A 15,562-nucleotide genomic window follows, 5' to 3' on the forward strand; every position below is an offset into this window, starting at 1 on the left:
CCTCAAAAATAAATAAATAAATAAATACAATAAAAGAAGAAGAAAGAAAAAAGAAAGAAAAGATGGAAATGTGAAAGCTAGTGTTCTCTTTCTCTCTCTCTTATGCTCAACTCAATCCCACACCAGTTATGATTTAAAGGTGTATATATATTTAGGGGGGTAAAACTCACAAAACACCAACCGTCATGAAAGGAGACTAGTTGCGGGAGCAGGAACCAAGAGAGCGAGCCGAGGCTTATCGCTCTTTTTTAAAGATAAATAGACCACGCCCTAGTGGGCTGGTATTTCAACAGCTATTGGCTGAAGGAGCTGAAGGCACTCCTGCAACTCAATGGGCTCGTACTTCAGCGACTATTGGACTATTGGCTGAAGGAGCAGAAGGTCCTCCTGCAGCACCTTCCCCTTTTATTTAAGTAAGAGCATTCTAATCCTACTACAAAATTATATACGCTAAGAACAAATGTCCTATCCTAACTAGCCCAATGGGACTAAATAGCTGGGGTACCGGGTGGGACAGAAACCACAACAACAAGCAGGCCTGGCCCCTCCATGTTATATCTCTGTCTCTCTCTCTCTCTGTCTCTCTCTGTCTCTCTCTGTCTCTCTCTCTCTCTCTCTCTCTCTCTCTCTCTCTCTCTCTCTCATGTGTACAGGCACACTTCACACCGGAGTGCTTCTCTTTGTTTGAAGGTAGACTGGAGTGCCAGTGTGGTCAGTGGCCATAGGGACACTGCTCAAGGCTCCTGCATGCTCTCCCTTGCAGCTTGCTCGGAGATTGGTGTTGTAGCTGCTCCTAGGGTGGAACCATAGAGACCTCTTAGTACTCTGAAAGTAAACAAGCATGCACCATGGGCTAAGAAGAATAGAGTGCTCACATCACTGGGGAGGGGCCTGCATCCTGCTGAGTTGGGAAGTCTCCTTCATGTAGGGGATGGCCAGAGGGTGTGTCTGAACCCCACTTCTCCACTCAAGATTTCTTGTGGGGCCAGCTGACTCTGGATAGGAATAGAGCAGCCCTTGCTTTCCATCTGTGTACCCCCCACCATCAGAGGCCATATGTTCCTTGTGGTCACTTGTGTACCCCCACCCTCCCTGTGGCTTTCTGTTGGCTGTATCTGCTTTAAACACATACTGTGTGAGAAGTGGCTGTACTTCCCTGGAGACCATCCCTGGCCCTCCAGACCCCTTTCACCTTTATGGCAGCTCTGCCTCTGCATCTGGGTAACAAGATGGTTCCATGTCGTAAACCCCAGGTTGGGGGTCATCTGTCCTAAGCCACACATTGGGGTAACATCTGTTGCAGTCCAGCCGTGATGGGTTTGTATGTTCCAGGGTGAGGGCATGTGGGTTAGAAATGTTAGGCAGAATAGGCAGAGATGTTGCAAGGAGGAGGCCACTTGTTCTTTCCGGCCACTCAGCTGGCTTAGACTCGAAATAACCACACAGAAACTGTATTAGTTAAAACATTGGTTGACCCATTAGCTCTAACTTCTTATTGGCTAACTCTTACATCTTAATTTAACCTATTTCTATTAATCTGTGTATCACCACGAGGTCGTGGCCTACCAGCAAAGTTCTACCACGTCTATCTCTGGTGGCAGATCCATGATATCTTCCTGACTCTGCCCAGTCCTCCCCACCTACCTAAGTTCTGCCCTATCAATAGGCCAAGGCAGTTTCTTTAGTCATTAATGGCAATCACAGCACACAGAGGGGACTCCCACATCACAGGGATACAAAAGAAATACAGAGACAAAGCATAGTACCGGGAGGGCAACTCAGTGAGTGCTGAATACTGAATCAACCTGCATTTATAGATAAACGGGGAAGAAGGCAAAAGGCTGCTTTAACATGACACAAACGACAACCAGAATAGTGATTTCCTTCAATACTTGAGACATGAAGCCATTATTTCCTGGGTTAAGCATTCTGATGTTTTGGGCAGGATATGCAGTGAATATACCCTAGACTAAGTATCTTTTAGGCAGCACTCCCTATGTCAAATGTCCTGTTTTAAAATGAAGGAGCACGAATAGGCTTGAACTCTCTGACCTTTGGTCAGTGTGGAGCTGATCCACCTCTATGGGCCATCTTAATGTCCAAAACACCAAGTAACCACAACCTAGGTTGGAATATCTTGCTTGTAGCCACACCTATTTTCAGCAACTTTGAAAGATTAAGAATAATCTCAAACTCTCCGATCTTTAGTCAAGGTGGAGCAGGATTCATATCTGTGGGCCCCCATAGTCCCAGGTTTCTTCCTTTTTTTTTTTTTAAAATTACTTTAGATTTGTATGTGTGTGGATTTTTTTTTTTGCCTGCGTACATGTGTGTGCATCATGTGTGCACTGCTTACAGAGGCCTGTGAACAGTGTCAGATCTCCTGGAACTGTAGTTACAGATAGGTGTGAGCTACCATGTGGTGGTGGGAATTGAACCTGGGCCCTCTGGAAGAGCAGCCAGTGCTCTGAACTGTCTTTCTAGTCCCCGCGCCTGGGTTTCTGCACTCTGCACTGCCAGCTCTGAGCCACACTGCAGGAAAGCAGGGCACAATGGAATGGTTCTGTCACAAATGAGCTACCCAGCCAGGTTCAGGTCCAGCCTACTGGCTTCTTACTTAAAGTTTCTTCCGATTCCGCTGACATTGTCAATCAGTTTGGAGTAGCTGGTGGGATGTCCCCCAGCCTCAGCACCTGCTGGGAGACTGCTCTGTGCAGCATGATGGCCCTCTTTTCATGACCAGCAGGGTCTAGTCTGAGCTGTGACATGCATGTTTAGGTGTTTGTGAATCGCCTGCTCCTGTCTTTCTGGGTCCCACTTCTGTTTTTTTTTTTTGTTGTTGTTGTTGTTTTTGTTTTTTTGTTTTTTTTTTTTTTGAGTTAGTCTCGTGTGATCCAGGCTGGTCTCAACCTTGAATGACTTTGACCTTTGATTTTCCTGCCACTACCCCCTCCAGTGCTAGGATAAGCTGCGTGTGCCACTTAATCCAAATTTAACCCTGGGCTTCATAGATGCCAGGCAAGCCCTCTGCTGAGCCATATTTCCTGCCTTTCCAGGCCCCGTTTTGTCAGTCAGGAAAGAACACACTCATTCGTTCTGGGAAGGTGCCATTTGCAAAGTCACCCGAAAGCCGTCCTTGGCATAGTACTTTTGCATTGTCCCACCAAGAGTGCTCCTGGAACTGGGTTGTGACAGGAAAAAAAAAGTTTTCAGGGAGAAAAGCAATTTTAGGAAATAAAATGAGCTCAAAAGAAAATGCCTTTGTTCCTATCCAAGTTGCAGATGGTTATTAAGATAGGGGCTCCTGGGTATGGGCAGGAGGGGCTTGCCTCCGGCCACTGCAGCTGATCTGTGACAACAAGGTGACCTTCATACAGGTCATTCCCTACCTCTTTAGGACCCAGAGCTGCCCAGGGAAGGTGGTCCTTTCCTGATCACCCTCTTGCTGTCCACCATGTGCCTCAGGGCCTTTGCCTGTGCTCCTTCCTCCCCTGGCGCTGCCATCCTCCTGCCTAGTACTGGCTCCCCTGTTTCCTGTTTCCCTTGTTTTTGACTCTGCAATACAGACCTTCCCTCTCCAGGCCCTTTGGCACCACTGTTTGCAGCCAGTCAAAATCTGGCAAGTGTTGGGCTCCTTCTTCTGATGGGCAGGGGGAAGGCTCCTGTACAAGGTCCTATGGACAGGGAGATCTCCAACCTGGCAACGAGGATGGCAGCCAAGCCTTACTGCCTGCTTCTGCCATGGCCAGGCCAGCATGCATGGAAGAGCATAAATGTGTCGTCCCCAGCTCCAAAGATAGGTGGTGGCCCTGTGCCTGTCCTCCACAGGATTTCAGGGACATCTGGAGACACTGGTACCAGGTAGCAGCTACAGATGCTTTGGTTTCTGGTGGCATGGCTTAAAATTAGCTACCTGGAAGGTGGTAGCAATTGTCTTTTCAGTTTCCCAGCAATGGGAAGAAGTGGAGCCGTCAGTGATGGGACAGAGAGGTGGGTGGTGGAGAGCATGGTACCCTGTCCTTATCACCATCTATTCTTTCCTCTGGTTACCCGACACATTTTGGGTGACGATGATAGCCCTACAGGACCTGCTGTGGCTCCTGGTCTTGGTGGATGATGTCTGAAGGTGTTGAGCCCGTGTGGTTAGTGTCTGTCTCCCATGTGCCTCCACACCTGCCATGCTGCTCTGCCATTATTTAGTTTGTCCCTCCCCAAAAGGGTATCCTTTAGGACTGGTCCTCCCATTCCTCTTCAGAAGGCTCCTAGAGGGGAACTGGTCTATGCAGTTGGAGGCCACAGCACCCTGCTGCCGACTACCATTGTTTCTGAACCGTCTTCAGGGTTCCACAGGATGGGGACTGGGACATAAGGGACAGCAGGGATGGCAGGATGATCCTGGAAGAGCCTGTTTCTAGAGGGAAATATTAGTGGGATACTTGTGGGTTTGTTTTCTATTAACCTTGACTTTCTAAAATACTGCATTCACGCGCTATTGATTTTGATCTTCAGAGCCGTTGTGAGCATCCTTAAAACCCAAGCCTGAGGTGTGTATCCTGCTGCCCTGCATCATCCGGGTCCAGAGTACCCTTTCATTTCTGGGTATCCACATCACAGCTCAGTTGGAGTTTACAATGCCAGTGCTGCCACCCGTGGCAGTACACTCCTTTAATCCCAGTGTTTGGGAAACAGAGGCAGGTAGATCTCTGCAAGTTCAAGGCTAACCTGGACTGTAGTGTGAGACCCTGTTTCAAATTTCAAACAACACCTAAAACCAACACAACCAGTACCTTATCTGGGATTAGGTGCGGATCCTAACCCACTGCTGCACACTAGTGAAAGGAGAGGTGCCAACCTGGCTAGGTGCCCAGAGAGGGTTTCTTAGGCCTGGGTCTGGTCTTCTCCACTCAGCACAGGTGGCCTGTTACTTAGCCTTGGGAGGGGACATTTGGCCTCCCATGTCCAGGGGGGGTCGTCAAGACACCCGAGTGTCACCAAAGGCCCAGCTTGTCCCTGATACTTCGGTTCATACCACAGAACCCTCCTTGCCTGCCGTGAAGACCTTGTCCAACTTTTTCACACAATTTCGAAGAAATCCAAATCTTTGAATAACCTTGGTCCTGAAAGGAAAGGCGCTGGCTGCAGGTGAAAATTGATGGTGGTGCTCAAAGGCATGGTTCCCTGCCAAGACAGCCTCTCGAGTGCGACTTCCAAAAATAGCCTCCACAACAGTGGTGCTGGAACTGGTCCTGCTCCGCCCGGAACCTGCTCCAGAGATGTTGATGGGAGCATGCTGCGGCCTCCCCTGCTGCCTGCCTGCATATCTGCCCTTGGCCTGGTGCTGCTTAGGTCAGCACTGGGGCTGCCACCGTGCAGTTCTTCACATGACCATCTTCCAAGGATCCTCTGAGGGCCCCAAAGCCAAGGTGGAGGGGTGATCCCTGGCCACAGGTCAGAAGGCGTGGCAGGCTCTATACTTTGGGAGGATCAAGAACACTCAAGTCTTGTTCCCTCAAGCCACCTGCACTTCTGGTTGTCATTGTTGGCTTTTTCTTTTTCTTTTCCCTTTTCTTAGTTTGAGATGGGGTCTCAGTGTATTTTTCTGTGTAGTCCTGACTGGAACTTGCTAGTTAGATCAGGTTGGCCTCCAACTCAAAAGATTGTCTGCCTGCCTCTGCCACCCCTGAGTGCTGGGATTAAAGGCATGCTTTAGCATGCTTGGCCTCTTTTGGAAACATTTTTTTTGTCTGTGTGTGTGTGTTTGAGGTTTTTGTGTGTTCTTGTCTGTGTTATATGCTCATGGTTATGAGTATAGAGGCCAGAGGGCCATGTTGGGTGTCTTCATTCTGAATCATTCTATGCCATATTCTTTGCAATGTTTCTCACTGGCCTGGGGAGAGGTGAGCTCCAGGGAATTACCCTTCCTCCCCAGTATTGTACACGCTATGCTGTTCTCAACTCTTATATGTGAGTGGTGGGGATCTGAACTCAGGTCCTCGTGCTTCTGTGGCTAGCTGTTGACCAGTTGAGCCATCTCCTCAGGCCCTATTATGGTTTCTGTTGGTGATGTCTTTGCTTCACTTTTCTGGAGTTCTGTTATCTGAGAGGTTCAGTCGCGTGCCTGATTCCATCAGACCAACTTACTTCCATTAACTGTTACTATTGTAATAATTCCATGGGAAAAAATCACTTTGAAAACAAGTCTAAAATTTGCATAATCTTGTTTTCGTAGAAGAGGAAGCTGCACCTGGTTTAGGATAGTTTGCTGCCCGGGAATTAGGGGTGGGATGGGGCGGGGGGCGTTGCTGGTCAGGTGTGCATGGCAGCTCTTCTTTCCTACATGATGCTGCCCCACTCATGTCCTAGAGACAGGACTGTCTATGAGTGTGAGGATGAGTGTTTGTGCATCTGTAAGCAGGCTGTGCGAACACTGTGTGTGTGTGTGTGTGTGTGTGTGTGTGTGTGTGTGTGTGTGTGTACGAAAGACTGGCCGTGGCCATCGTAATAGTGATTAAGTAGCAATAAAACAGGATCAGTATTTACAGACCTGGGGTGCTGCTACTGGAGGGTATTAAATATCATCCATCACCAAGTGGAAAGCAGTCAATAGCTGGGGTGCCATTTGGAACTAATGCTCTTTTGCTTAACTTCCCCAGCGAAGACCCAGACTGGCCCTAGTAAAATCTCAGGGAGGAAGAGGGGAAGTTCCGTCAGACAAAAATGCCACCAGCTTGCTTCAGAGTCCTGTCTGGGGTTTGCAGTGCTGTTGCAGGGGTTAAAGCTGTCAGCCTCTGCCTGATGACACAGAGTGAGCCTGTGTGCATGCTCGTTACTGGCTTTTGCCTTAGGTCAGCTCATCTTGAGTTGCAGAGCCAGGGAGAGCTGGGAAATGATGCTAGCCAGAAAGGCCCGAGGACCGGAGGAAAGAGCAGCGTGGGCTGAAGGTGGTTTGACTAAGTGGGGCTGCAGAACAGGAAACCCAGGGGCTCTCCCTGGGGCTCTCACTCATCCACTAAGCCTGACAGTGGGGTTTGTCCAATCTAGGGTGTTAAGTGTCCAAACCTGGTATGTGGCTGTGCTTCCCAGGGATTCTGGCTGGGGCTGGCACACTGCTGCAGTCTCCATAAGTAAGGAAGGAGCCTTCTACTAGTGTGGGGTCTAGGGGTTGTGGGGTAACTCCAGCCAGGTCAGGGGTTCCGCCTCTCCTTAGAGAAGAAGGTGGGATGTTGAACCTTTGTTAACACAAGGCATTGCCTTGTGACTTTATTAAGCCTGACCTTGGTGTCACTTTGAACCTGTGGTGGTGTGCAGGGCCATCAACCCCAGTCTTTCCGTCAGCCTATACTGATGTTCTCTCTGTACAGTGCTTGATTTCTGGACAGATCATAGAGAAATGGTGAAGAGTGCCTATGCTTCCAACCTTCCAGAGATTTCCAGCTCTTCTAGACTAGAAGTTTCCAGTGTGTTAAAGAATCTATCTCCTCTCAGTCTCCCAGCTCAAGGAGGAAGGTGGTGTGGCCAGGGTCTGCCTGATATTGCCAGTGGGCGGCCTCTAGTAAGAAGCCATCTCCTGTGTTCAAGTGGCTTGAAAGGCTGGCTCTAACCAATTCCCAAAGCAGCGGGGGACACCACTTAGCATGCAGGCCTCGGAGGGTCTCTACTGTGCAATGGAGAGATGGCTGTGTTGGCCCAGCTCGCCACTAGCACCTGCATGTGCACCTCTAGCATCCAGCATGAGGCTGCTTCCAGGGTGTATGTAGTAATGTGTGCCGCCCTCTGCCAGGTGTGTTGGGGTGGCACTCAGCCAGTCTGCCCCGAGACAACCCTCCCTCCTCACGCCCTCACTCCTGGGACAGGGAGAAAGTACCATACTATGTGGAAAACCAAGGGTGCTGTGGCACCTTCTCTGCAGGGTGGCTGGACCTCTTTCTGGGGCCTCTGGGAACACTTCGTTCTTAGCTGCAGCTAAGGTCTCCGTTGGTTTGGAGGTCAGGCCTAGCTGAAGACATCATCTCCCTGGGACAGTTCTGAGGTGACCCTGGCAGAGACTCACTTGTTAGGTGATAAATTGGCTTCGTGTCACTCTCTCCTCTCTTTCCTTGAGGAATCCTGTTAAATTTTTCACTTTGCTCTGGGGTCCGCAAATCCCACTAAGTGACCGCCGCTCTTCTGGGGCTTCCTCCGGCGCTGTAATATTAGCTCTTATAAAGGGCTCTATCCACAGCCTGATGGAAGTCTCTAAATAAATTAGATCCACTGGTTAGCCTTCGCCAGTGATTTTTTATTAACCTCCGGTTAAAGAAATATTGCTGGCTACAGCAGCGTGATTTATTCCCGAGGAAGCCAGCCTCATTTAAGCCCCCTGCATGCTCCTGAGAGGTTCGGCATTATAGAAAATGCATAGCCAGGGCTGACATGGGGCACGTGCTTGGGGGCAGGTCAGCCTTTCTGTAGTGACCTTGGGAGGGGGCATAGTCCACAGCCTGTGATAGAACAGGGTTAGGTCGGAGCGGAGCAGAGGGCCGGGGACTTGAGTTTAGTGGGAGTGGTCTTCCATGCTACTACTGACCCCTCCTTCCGATGCTCCTTTGTCAGGAACATGTAGCCCCTGCATTTCCTGCCCTTCTCCTGGCTTTCTCTGGCTGTGCCATTGCCTAAGAGCTGTGGTCTGGTGCTGGGTGTCTATGTCATGTGCTCAACCTGCATTCCAGGCTTCCTCTTCGTGAAGAATGAGGCACACCATGCAGATGCTGGCTGAACAGGTAGATGGAGACAGCTCAAGGTGCCCGGGGCTCAGTGTGTGCTTGGGGTTCTTGCCTGACTTCTACACCCCAGACTGGTTCTGAAGCTGCTGAGACCCCTTCTAGTCACCTGAATGATGGTCCCACAGGCTTGCTGTCCTGGATGCAGGGTGTGTTTGTAAAGGCGGTTTGATTTCTGCCTTCTTCCAGAGGCAGGCCTGAGCTCTTCCCTTGGGGAGGAAGGTCTCTCAGGAAGCAGGAGCCTCTGTTGCTGGACTGTCGCCCCTGCTGTGTTAGTGGCCCTAGGCTGGCTTCCTGAGCTCACATTGTATGCTAGACCCTGGCTGTGAAGCCTGTTCACCAGCACACTGCAGTTTGTGAGAGACAGTGGGCAGCAATCCTCCAATCCTCCCAATCACCTCGCCTGTCTCTGACAGTGCCATTGAGAAGCATGTGAGCCAGATTAGAGGCTGACCTGGGAGTCCCTTGCAGCCTGGTTCCTATGGGCTCTTCTAGATTTGTCAGCAGGTAGGGGTTGGTGCCCAGCCTATAGCTGGCCCTCCCCAACTGCAGCTTGCAGAGGGCTCTTGAGGAGGTGGCTGCAGGATTTTCAGCGGGTTAAAGTTAATTAAAGAGCTCTCCCATGCTTTCATTTCCTTGTATCTGTCAGCTATTTACATGCAAATGCGGGCTGCCACTGAGGCCTGGAAAGGTGTCAGCTTCTCTGCACATCATGTGAGAAAGTAGCAGGGAGCCAGCCCAGCCCAGCGCAGGCATTGTGAGTTTGTCTGATGCCCCCATGGACAATAAGGGAGGGGGCTCCAGCATGCTCGGAAGTCAACAGCAGGCTTCTACTCACGATGTGGCTGACTTAAGCTTTCTCCATTAAGGCTGCTGCTGGCACTGTGCAGCTGAATGCATTATGCATGGTAATATCTTTGCATAAGCAATTTTATAAATTGGTAGGATGCAGAGGAGGGCACAAACTTTCTGAGTCCAGGGCTGTTTCTCAGGAGTCCTCTTCCTGTCCAGGGTATCCATTGGCAGCGGAAGTGAGTGGTATCCTTGTGGAGAGGTGACTGTAGTGCGTGTGGTGTCCCGGGATGCATGTCGAATGACTAAATGCACACAGGTATTATGTGGGATGTACTCAACAGCAGGGCCAGAGGCTATGGTACTGGCATGCCCACAACATCAGAAGGTGGGTGGTGACTGCTAGTGTTTGTTTTCAGTAACAGACAGTCCCTGCTGTTGTTCCTGGGTGATATTCTCTCTGACCTCTGCCAATGGGCACAAGGCAGCTTGCCTCTCCCTCGGACAAAACTGGGTGTACCCAGCCTGGGGCTTGCTTTATTGGCAGACTGTCAGGGAAGGCAAACCAGGGTGATTTATTGTTGTGTAATTTTTCCTAGAGAGACACAAGGAGCATCCAGTCAAAACATAAAGTATGAATGACAGATCAAAGTACAATTTCACAGGAACCCAACTTGGTGAGCTCACTTAGTTTATTGAGCTTTTTTACAGCACACAGGTGAAGCATTTCTTATAGGGACATGGGTGATTCCCAAATATCTGCACCACCCAAAAGTCTCAACCCATAGTGGATGGAGATTTCAGAGTCTCCCTTAGGACCAAGCTGTCATGTCTCTGTAATGGAAAAGAATAACCTCAGTGCTGCACAAAGAAATACAAACAAAGTGAAGGTAGCCCAGCAAGGTAATTTTATTTTGCAAAAAAGTGTGTGACATGACCAAAACTTGGTTGTAAGCATACAGGACAGGAAGTTTGTTTAGTTTTTATTTTATTTTATCACAGGTGGTAAGAGTAGCTCATCAAGGTGGGAGCTTGACTTTACAGCCTGACACGATTGGCCAGTTGACACGATTGGCCAGTTGGTGCAAAGGAGAAGGTGTGATATAGATCAAATCTTAGGTACACTAGCATCTCCCAGGATCTCTTGCAGGGTCCGGGAGGAATGGGGGTAATAGTTGGAATCCCACATTAAATTTCCTGTCCCTTCATACAGAGAGTCAGTAACTCCCCTACCATTATGAAACCTAGCTACCACTGTATTGTTTTGCTTTAGTTGCCATGGCTACAGTGACACGCAACACTTAGGTGCAGTATCACCTCTTGGTGGCTTTCCTTGGTGGTACATGGCACCTGTGTACCTGGAAGAAACCCTGTCTCAGTGGGTCAAGGAAAGGACAGTGGCCTGTTGCTATGTTCCCTACCTGCACAGCCAGATGTGACCGTGGTGAACAAGTTCATTCCACTTTCCGCTGACAGCAGAGGAGGGCTCAGCTCTGTTGCACCTGATGCAGAAGTGACTGGCTTTTTCAAAGGGACAGCAGGGGAGTTGGGAGTCTCGGAAGTGACAGTTTAAAAACTGGGTAAGAGGGTTAGCCAGGCTGTGGAGCTGCAGCCACGAGGATTAGGCTTCCCTCTTATTGAACCGGGGAGACTTAGAACCTGTTCATTCAGTTGAAGGCCGTTAAAGGAGTTCTTTTAACTCAGGAGACCCGCTCACGGATGTATGAGGGGATGGAAATGGGGTGCAGTGTACGAACCTGCACACAGATATATGAGGGGCAGGGAATGGGGTGCAGTGTACGGACCTGCTCACGGATGTATGAGGGGATGGGAATGGGGTGCAGTGTACGGACCTGCTCACGGATATATGAGGGGATGGGAATGGGGTGCAGTGTACGGACCTGCTCACGGATGTATGAGGGGATAGGAATGGGGTGCAGTGTACGGACCTGCACACAGATATATGAGGGGCAGGGAATGGGGTGCAGTGTACGGACCTGCACACAGATATATGAGGGGCAGGGAATGGGGTGCAGTGTACGGACCTGCACACAGATATATGAGGGGCAGGGAATGGGGTGCAGTGTACGGACCTGCACACAGATATATGAGGGGCAGGGGATGGGGTGCAGTGTACGGACCTGCACACAGATATATGAGGGGCAGGGGATGGGGTGCAGTGTACGGACCTGCTCACGGATGTATGAGGGGATGGGAATGGGGTGCAGTGTACGGACCTGCACACAGATATATGAGGGGATGGGAATGGGGTGCAGTGTACGGACCTGCTCACGGATGTATGAGGGGCAGGGGATGGGGTGCAGTGTACGGACCTGCTCACGGATGTATGAGGGGATGGGAATGGGGTGCAGTGTACGGACCTGCACACAGATATATGAGGGGATGGGAATGGGGTGCAGTGTACGGACCTGCTCACAGATATATGAGGGGATGGGAATGGGGTGCAGTGTACGGACCTGCACACAGATATATGAGGGGATGGGAATGGGGTGCAGTGTACGGACCTGCACACAGATATATGAGGGGCAGGGAATGGGGTGCAGTGTACGGACCTGCACACAGATATATGAGGGGATGGGAATGGGGTGCAGTGTACGGACCTGCACACAGATATATGAGGGGATGGAAATGGGGTGCAGTGTACGGACCTGCACACAGATATATGAGGGGATGGGAATGGGGTGCAGTGTACGGACCTGCTCACGGATGTATGAGGGGATGGGAATGGGGTGCAGTGTACGGACCTGCTCACGGATGTATGAGGGGATGGGAATGGGGTGAAGTGTACGGACCTGCACACAGATATATGAGGGGATGGGAATGGGGTGCAGTGTACGGACCTGCTCACGGATGTATGAGGGGATGGGAATGGGGTGAAGTGTACGGACCTGCACACAGATATATGAGGGGATGGGAATGGGGTGCAGTGTACGGACCTGCACACAGATATATGAGGGGCAGGGAATGGGGTGCAGTGTACGGACCTGCACACAGATATATGAGGGGATGGGAATGGGGTGCAGTGTGCGGACCTGCACACAGATATATGAGGGGCAGGGAATGGGGTGCAGTGTACGGACCTGCTCACGGATGTATGAGGGGATGGGAATGGGGTGCAGTGTACGGACCTGCACACAGATATATGAGGGGATGGGAATGGGGTGCAGTGTACGGACCTGCACACAGATATATGAGGGGCAGGGGATGGGGTGCAGTGTACATATAGCTCCTCTCTTCCCTTTTTCATAGCATGAGACTGCAGGTCAGGTGCTGTCTCCTGCTGGTACCAGCTCAAAGGGACGTTCCATACCCCTTTTAGTTGTGGTCCTGGAAACTGAACACAGGACTTCACAGTATCAGGCAAGCAGTTTGTCACTGAGCCCCACTCCCAAGTCCTATAACTCTGGAATTCATGGTCACCATGTTCTACTCACTGAGCCATCTCCCCAGACTCTCAATGATGAGATTCTAGGCAAGTGCTCTAACATTGGTCCCTGCCTTCTGCCCCTTATTTTGATTCTAGGCAGATGCCCCACTGCTCAGCCCAGTCCTTTTTTTCCACTGCAGTCCAGGCTAGCTTTGAACTTCTAGTCGTCCCGCCTCAGCCTTCTGAGCAGCTGGGTTGTCAGGTAAACATCCCCAGGACTGTCTTCCACTGGCAATTCACGCTGGTTAATTATCGTGGTGCCTTTTTGTTCTTTGGTTTTTGTTTTTTTTTTTTTTGCCCCAAATGATTGCGTATATACATATGTCTAAATACAAAAATAGTATATGATTATAAAATGTTGGAAACCAAGAATAAGTGTAAATTCTGAAGTTTTAACTTAATGATAATGGTTTAGGCAGCACACTAATCCCTCTTTTTTTCAAAGTACAATATCCACATATGAAATAAATGTCAGTGACCGTGTGACCCTTAGTAAATATCTTCTAATAAGTGGCTACCCAATGTCTTCCCTGTAGCACGTGGTGCTTTTTGAAACAATGAAGTCTGTCCTTACGCACTGGATAGCAGATGTACAGATAGATAGGAGCTGCGTGGGTCAAATGCTCTGGCTTTCTCAGACAGAGGAGCAATTACCACCACAGTCTCTTAGACCCCCAGGTAGGAGGACTGCTGGCCTGCATCCCCAGAGAGTGACTAGGGTCTCTGCCTGGTGACAGGTGCACAGGAGCACCACACTCTGGGAATAGCATTGTGCCCTTGGGAGTACATGTTATGTGATCTGAGTGGCACATGTGTATCTAGAAGCGAGCAATTGAGTAGGTGGCTGGCAGGAGGTACACATCCAGGGTTCTCTCTGTTGGATTTGGGTCAGCATGGGACAAGAGTGGTCGTTAGGCTGCAGGCATAGGGCTGGGTATACCCTAGGAACATGGGTCTTGCTTACTATAGAGGTAGCCATATCTTGAGTAGGTGTCCCTGCCCAGGTTAGCATGCACCCCTCCTTGCTCTGACATCTGAGAGCAGCCTAGAAGGTGAAGGGCCCCCTGTAGTGAGCATACCCTGCACCCAGAAGATATCTGTGGGACAAACCACTGCCACTGAGACTGGGTGGAAGTTGGGAAATGTAACTGAGAGTGTGGAATGTCAGCACAGATCAAATTCACACCCCTGCCTTTATAAATAAACCAATCAGGGTGCCTCACAACGCCCCACTGTCTCCTGAAAGCCAGTGTCATGGGCTCTGGAGGGCAGTGAGGCAGTGCAGGCCTCCTAGCACAGGAATCTCAGACCCATGTGTCTGTGCTGGCCAATGTGAGTGGGGCAACACTGGGAACTTGGGACTGGAGTCTCCGGATTGTGTAGCTCTCCTCCCTTGAGCATGGACCATAGGTCCCTCTCTGTGGCTTCGGGTGGTAGGTTCCCATGTCATCTGCAGTGGGAGACCAGGGCCTGCTCCAGTCTAAAGTCGCACTAATGAGTCACCTGAATGTGCATGACAAAACAGTGAGTTTGCCTCTTGAGTCTCTTCCCAGTGATTTCCAACCCCAGTCCTTCTGTGGAGGAAAAACCTAGCAAATTTCACAGCCTGCCAGAGCTATCCTCATCATGGTCCAGTCTCCAGGGATGAGGAAAGCCAGCAAGATTGTCTGAGCATGTGCTAGCAGGCCGTGTGGTGTGGTGGATAGATCCTGGGGTGAGGGATCCTGGAGAGCAGGGGAGTGGGGTGGCAGGGTGAGGTGGGAGGAAGAGGCAGCTGGATGTCTCTGCATTAGCTAGGAACCATTGCCTGTGCCCTGAGTATGCCACAAGTAACAGAGGCTGGGTGTGGTTTGTGACATGTCTGTTATCTTCCCATTCTTTGTAAATCTAAAACAGTTCTAAAAAATTGCAGCCTGTTACTAGGGAGGAGAAGCTGGCCTGACTCTTTTATGGCAGAGGCTCGCTCAGGGCTGTGTTCTCTGCTGAGGGTGGAGCCTCCTCTGGTACAATGGCAGCTTGGGGAAGAGGGGCACATGGTGGCAGGAGTGAAGGGTTGCAGAAGTGGGCTGCATTCAGCTGACCACTTCCTATCGTGTTGGTGCCCACATGGAGACAGCCTGGCTCTGGGTTTCTAAGTGTGTGACACTATTCTGCCTGTTTCCCATGTCCCCTTGCAGCATGTGGCCCCTGCACTGCATCTGGGACACAGCAACTGTTTATAGAGTATCACACAAGGGCCTCATCTTTGGGGATGTACACAGTGTGCCATGGGTCTCTGGGGGCAGCTTTCCGAATCTTATCTTCTGGGGTCCTGGCTGTTACCAGAGGCCATCAATAGGTTGCAGGCCTTGGGTTTATCTCTGTAATATACAGATAAACTATGAGAAAGTTCCAGCAGCAGGTTGCAGGCCTTGGGTTTATCTTTGTAATATACAGATAAACTACGAGAAACTTCCAGCAGCAGACTGGGCATCTGCACATAGCAGAATCTTGGTCCTGGTTAGATGGGACACTTTGTCCAGTGTGTGTTCAACCTTTTGACATTGGGATATGATGCTGTTGT

General features: G+C 50.3%; 1 protein-coding gene across 3 annotated transcripts in view; it reads left to right on the forward strand.

Annotated features, from left to right (window-relative positions):
* Positions 1 to 15,562, forward strand: part of Mad1l1 (mitotic arrest deficient 1 like 1) — a 322,152-nt gene that overhangs the window by 141,871 nt on the left and 164,719 nt on the right. The gene's annotated exons all lie outside the window — the stretch shown is intronic.

Source organism: Microtus pennsylvanicus, chromosome 1 (genome assembly GCF_037038515.1).
Source record: "Microtus pennsylvanicus isolate mMicPen1 chromosome 1, mMicPen1.hap1, whole genome shotgun sequence".
In the NCBI taxonomy this organism is placed as follows: domain Eukaryota; kingdom Metazoa; phylum Chordata; class Mammalia; order Rodentia; family Cricetidae; genus Microtus; species Microtus pennsylvanicus.